Source organism: Gobius niger, assembly GCF_951799975.1.
Source record: "Gobius niger genome assembly, chromosome: 12".
NCBI lineage: Eukaryota > Metazoa > Chordata > Actinopteri > Gobiiformes > Gobiidae > Gobius > Gobius niger.
The window spans coordinates 5,194,518-5,200,464 of record NC_136863.1 but is presented as its reverse complement, the minus strand read 5'-3'; positions in this window follow the sequence as shown (position 1 = coordinate 5,200,464).

Genomic DNA, 5,947 nt, shown 5'->3' with positions numbered 1-5,947 from the left:
GGTCAGGTCACGTGACTGTGGATCAGCGTTACTGACATCTACAGGACAGTTACTACTATTGCAATTCACTGTATTTTCCCATCAATGGTACTGTAATCTGTGCGTGTATCCTAACATGAACGTACTAATATAATTGCATTTCTAATCATGCAATTATATTAATATAATTATTTTTATTTAGGCCTATTCATTTGAACAGGCCTTTCAGCTTAGAACTTTTGGCCACATGACAATTTTAACCCCTTAACTCCCACCTGAACAGCACATTTTCTCCAGTTTGGCTTTACCCCAGTCCAAAAGCTTCTGGAAAAAAGCTGTGAAAATAGCAACAAAACTGAGCCGAAAACAATGATGGAAATGTGACAAAAAAAAGTGAGAAAACATTGACAAAAAAGTGACGAAAAATAGACCAAAAAATGACAAAAATGTGACAAAAAAATAACAAAAAATGACAAAAATGTGACAAAAAATCTGATAAAAAATGTGACAAAAAATGACAATAATGTGACAAAAAATGTGATAAAAATGTACGAAAAAATGACAAAAATGTGACAAAAAAATTACAAAAATGTGAAAAAAATAAAAAATTAAAATTACAAAAATGTGGAAAAAAAAAATGAAAAAAACGTGACAAAAAATGACAAAAATGTGACCAAAAAAAGACAAACGGTATATGGTTTATATTTCTTTTGGAGTAGTACATAGTTGAAGTACATAGTGTGATTATTAAAATGAAATTTTTTTTTTTTAAAAACATGCCGCCATATTCACTTGCAGGAACTGTTATTGTGTGTAGAAAGTCATTTTATTTGATAAAGTCATGTTGCGTTTGTGGCTACTGTAAAATATCAAAAATAAATAACCCCTTCAAAAGCTAAAAAATAAAAAAAAAGACAAAAAGACAAAAATGTGATTAAAAATGTACGAAAAAATGACAAAAAAAACTACAAAAAAAGTTACAAAAATGAGTTGACTACCCAACAAAAAATGATGAGAAAAAGATCCTCTCGGTTCAGGCTGGAGTTAAGAGGTTAATGCACTCAGAAACATGCTGTATGAATACTTTTCGGTTTTCTATTTTGTGAAAAATAACAGAATCATGTATCATTTTGCTTTCACTTCAAAGTTGTCTGTTACGTGTGTGTGTGTGTGTGTGTGTGTGTGTGTGTGTGTGTGTGTGTGTGTGTGTGCGTGTGCGCGCGTGTTATGCATCCAACTTGTTCTTTACACTGCGTTCCAAATTATTATGCAAATTGCATTTTTGTGTCAAAAAGGTAAAAAAAATAATAAAAAAAAATAATGAAACTCATGGATGGTGTCGTGTCTTGGGGCCCCATGAATCACTGACATTAATCTCAGAGACCTGGAATGATTCGTTTTCAGGTTAAGCCCAGTTAAGGGAAAAACTACTGAAAAAGGTTGTTCCACTTTATTATGCAGATCATCATTTTCAAGTAATATGGTAAAGAAAAAGGGTCTGTCTGCTGATGAAAAGCGTGAAATAGTTGAATGCCTTGGTCTAGGTATGAAAACCTTCGATATTTCATGAAAGATTAAGTGTAATCATCAAACTGTTAAGAGATTTGTGAATGATTCAGAGCACACTCCGGTTTGTGCAGATAAAGGCACAATATGGACGGTTTCTGCCAGACAAACACATCAGATTAAGAGAACAGATGCTACAAAGCAGCATACAGGTATTTGAAGCTGCTGGTGCCTCTAGAGTCTCCCGAACATGAAGGTGTAGGACCCTCCAGAGGCTGCAGTTGTGCATAAACCTTCTACCCGGGCCTCCCCTAAACTGTTAATTGAAGCTGATGAACAGAAACAGCTGCAGTGGCTCAGAAATACATGAAGACTCATTTTCAAACAGTCTTGTTCACTGATGAGGCCGTGTAGCCCTGGATGGTCAGATCAATGGAGTAGTGGATGGTTGGTGAACGGCCACAATGTCCCAACAAGGCTGTGACGTCAGTAAGGAGGGGGCGGAGTCATGTTTTGGGCCAGAGTCATGGGGAGAGAGCTGGTCGGCCCCTTTAGGCCCTTTTAGGCTCCCTGACGGTGTGAAAATGACCTCTGAGTTTCTGACTGACCACTGTCTTCTATGCTACAAAAAGAAGAGCCGTGTTTTCCCTAACAAAATACTCTTCATGCATGACAACGCACCATGTCCTTCTGTAAAGAAAACCTCTGCATCACTGGCTGCTATGGGCATAAAAGGAGAGAAACTCATGATGTGGACCCCCTCCTCCCCTGACCTGTTGAGAACCTTTGGAGCCTCAACAAAAAAAAACTTCTATGAGGGTGGGAGGCAGTTTTCATCCAAACGGCAGCTCTGGGAGGCTATTCTAACATCCTGCAAAGAAATCCAAGCAGAAACTGTCCAAAAACTCACATGTTTAATGGGTTTAAGAATTTTGAAGCTGCTATCACACAGGGGCTCCTATGGTAAAATATAACTTGCCCTGTTAATATTTTTTTGATTGAAATAGCTTTTGATTTCAGTAAACATGACCTCCTAATGCTACAAATTCAACAAATGACCATTTTCAGTTAATTACAAGCTTTAAAATGTATTGAAACGATGAGTTGCATAATAATTTGGAACAGTGGATTTTGAGGTTTTTACTACAAAAAATTACTGTTATCACTAGATTTTTCCACCACATTTAAATGATCCTCGACCAGTTAAAGACTTGAATATTACGCTGACTCTCATTTGAGTTGACAATTTAGAAAATCTTAGAAAAATGTCATTTGCATAATAATTTGGAACGCAGTGTTTAGCCATGTTTAAACTTAAAAATATGAAAAAGAAAAGCTCTTACCAAAACAGAATCATGAACACAGTTAAAGTCAGTGGAGACTTTATTGCTCATTCACACGCTCCATGCAAACTATCTACATCCAAGTCTGAGCCCTCGACTCAGAGCTTCACAACAGGCTTCTTTAAATAACAAACAAAATCATTTAAACTGAAATAAAAAGACTGGGACGTTTTCATGTAAATCCCAATAACTCTCCAAGACTTTTCTAAGCACTCACTGGCAAATATTCAACAAGTGCGAGTAAAACACAGAAAATATTTTGACTTTTGGAGAACAAAATCTCAAGTAAGGCTTGTGTTTTTTTTGTTTTTTTTTAAGGCCTGATACACAGTCCAATTGGCAGAGTGTTGTTCTTGACCAGATGTAAAGCTGTAGAGGTGAAAGAGAATGGAAGGTGGTGTTATATTAACCGTGGAGGTAATTTATGGCCAGTAGTAGGCAGTTTGGAAAAGCAGATTAAAAAGATAATTTTCTAGTTTCTTTTTATTTTAAGTAAATCTCTTAACTCCCGCCTGAACCGAGAGCATTTTCTCCAGTTCAGCTTTACCCAAATCCTGTAGCCAGTGTAACGCCTCATTTGAAAGCTAAGATCTACAAAACTCATCTAAATGGATCTTTTTCCTCACATCATCATTTTTTGGGGGGGGTTTCTACTAATTTTTGTAACTTTTTTGTAATTTTTTTGTCAAATAGTAAACTTTTTGTCACTTTTTGTCACATGTCATCATTTCTTCATCATTTTTTTGGTCATTTTTTGTAAATGTTTTGTCCTTTTTTGTGTGACTTTTTTGCCACTTTTTCATAATTTTTTTGTCAATTTTTTTTGTCAATTTTTCGTCTTTTTTTTTGTCGTTTTTTCATCAATTTTTGTGACATTTTTGCCACTTTTTCTTCATTTTTTTGTCAAATTATTGTCAGTTTTTTGTCTAAGTTTTCCGACTTTTTTGTCACATCTTCATCATTTTTGTAATTTTTTTGTTGAGTTTTTGTCACATTTCTGTAAAATTTTTGTCACATTTTTGTTGAATTTCATGATTTTTTCGTCAATTTTTTTGTAAATTTTTCGCCTTTTTGTCACTTTCTGTAAATTTTTTTTGTCATTTTTTTGTCGTTTTTTCATCAATTTTTGTGACATTTTTGCCTCTTTTTCTTCATTTTTTTGTAAAATTATTGTCAATTTTTGTCAGTTTTTTGTAAATTTTTTGTCAGTTTTTGTCCAAGTTTTCCGACTTTTTTGTCACATCTTCATTTTTGTAATTTTTTGGTTGAGTTTTTGTCATTTTATTGTCACATCTTTGTTGAATTTTTGTTGAGTTTTTGTCACATTTCTGTAAAATTTGTGTCACATTTTTGTTGAATTTCATATTTTTTTCGTCAATTTTTCGCCTTTTTTGTCACTTTGTCAATTTTTTGTCATTTTTTTTTGTCGTTTTTTCATCAATTTTTGTGACATTTTTGCCACTTTTTCTTCATTTTTTTTGGTCAAATTATTGTCAATTTTTGTCAGTTTTTTTGTCAATTTTTTGTCCGTTTTTTTGTCTAAGTTCTCAGACTTTTATGTCACATCTTCATCATTGTTTTAGTCTCAGTTCTGTCGCTATTTTCTCACCTTTTTTCCAGAAGCTTTTGGACTGGGGTAAAGCCAAACTAGAGAAAACGTGCTCGGTTCAGGTGGGAGTTAAGGGGTTAATAGATCTTGTCTCCATTTTTATTCGCTCTCCACACCCAAAAATCTAGATCTCGTGTCATAGTTTTAGTCCTCTTTTATTTCTTCATTGCCGTGAAAGTTTTAATGGCTGCAGAAAACTGGTTGATCGCTTGCTCTCTCCTTCTCCAAACTGTAACACCTCCACTCCTCCATTCTTTTTTACCACCTAATATTCACATATTGCTAAGCCCCGGACAGAAATAAAATCATTATTGCACGAAGAGGAGACAGAAAGTAACCATTTGAAATTGCATGACCTTTTCCATACTGTGCGAGTTCGATAAATAGAAATATAGACCAGGAGGAAACCCAGCGTAAAGTCCATAAGCTTTAAATAAAACGGCTTCACATCAACAGTAACTGAGAGGGGCGGGGCTTAGCAAAGGAGGTTTGACAAGGTTAGTGCTAGATCGAATGCTCCGGAGGGATAGTCTGCTTTGAAAACGTGAGATATCGTGACACAAATTAAGGTTAGGGCCAGGGAAATGGTTAACCTCTTAACTCCCGCCTGAACCGAGAGGATCTTTTTCCTCACGTCATCAGATTTTTTTTTTCCAACATTTTTTTTTTTTTTTTTGTTGGGTATTCAACTCATTTTTGTAATTTTTTTGTCGCATTTTGTCACATTTTTGTCATTTCTTCGTCAATTTGTAATCATTTTTTTGTTACATTTTTGTCACTTGTCATTTTTTATCACATTTTTGTAAATTTTTAATCAATTTTTAATCAATTTTTTGTCACATTTTTGTCATTTTTTCGTCAACTTTTAATCCATTTTTTGTCACATTGTCATTTTTTCGTCATTTTTTTGTCATATTTTTGTAACTTTTTTTGTCCATTTTTTATCCATTTTTTTGTCACATTTTTGTCATTTTTTCGTCAATTTTTAATCAATTTTTTGTCACATTTTTGTCAATTTTTTGTAATTTTTTTGTCACATTTTGGTCATTTTTTCGTCAATTTTTTTTGTCAATTTCTTGTGACATTTTTGCCACTTTTTTGTCAATGTTTTCTCACTCTTTTGTCACATTTCCATCATTGTTTTCGTCTCAGTTTTGTCGCTATTTTCTCACCTTTTTTCCAGAAGCTTTTGGACTGGGGTAAAGGCAAACTGGAGAAAATGTGCTCGGTTCAGGTGGGAGTTAAGGGGTTAACTTTAAGGATTAGGGTTAGGATTAGGATTATTTGTATTTTTAGACAAACCAACTCATAGATCTATACACAATCACAGCAGACCGTCCCTCCGGAGCATACGATCTAGCACTAACCGTTTGACAAGTCTTTGACAATGGTTTGAAAAAGAATGAATGTACAATGAAAAAATAGATCAAGCTCAGGGCTGTGTAACTGATCGACCTCTAAATAACCTTGGATTTTAGCAAATATTGGCATAGTGCTTTGTCTTTCATCT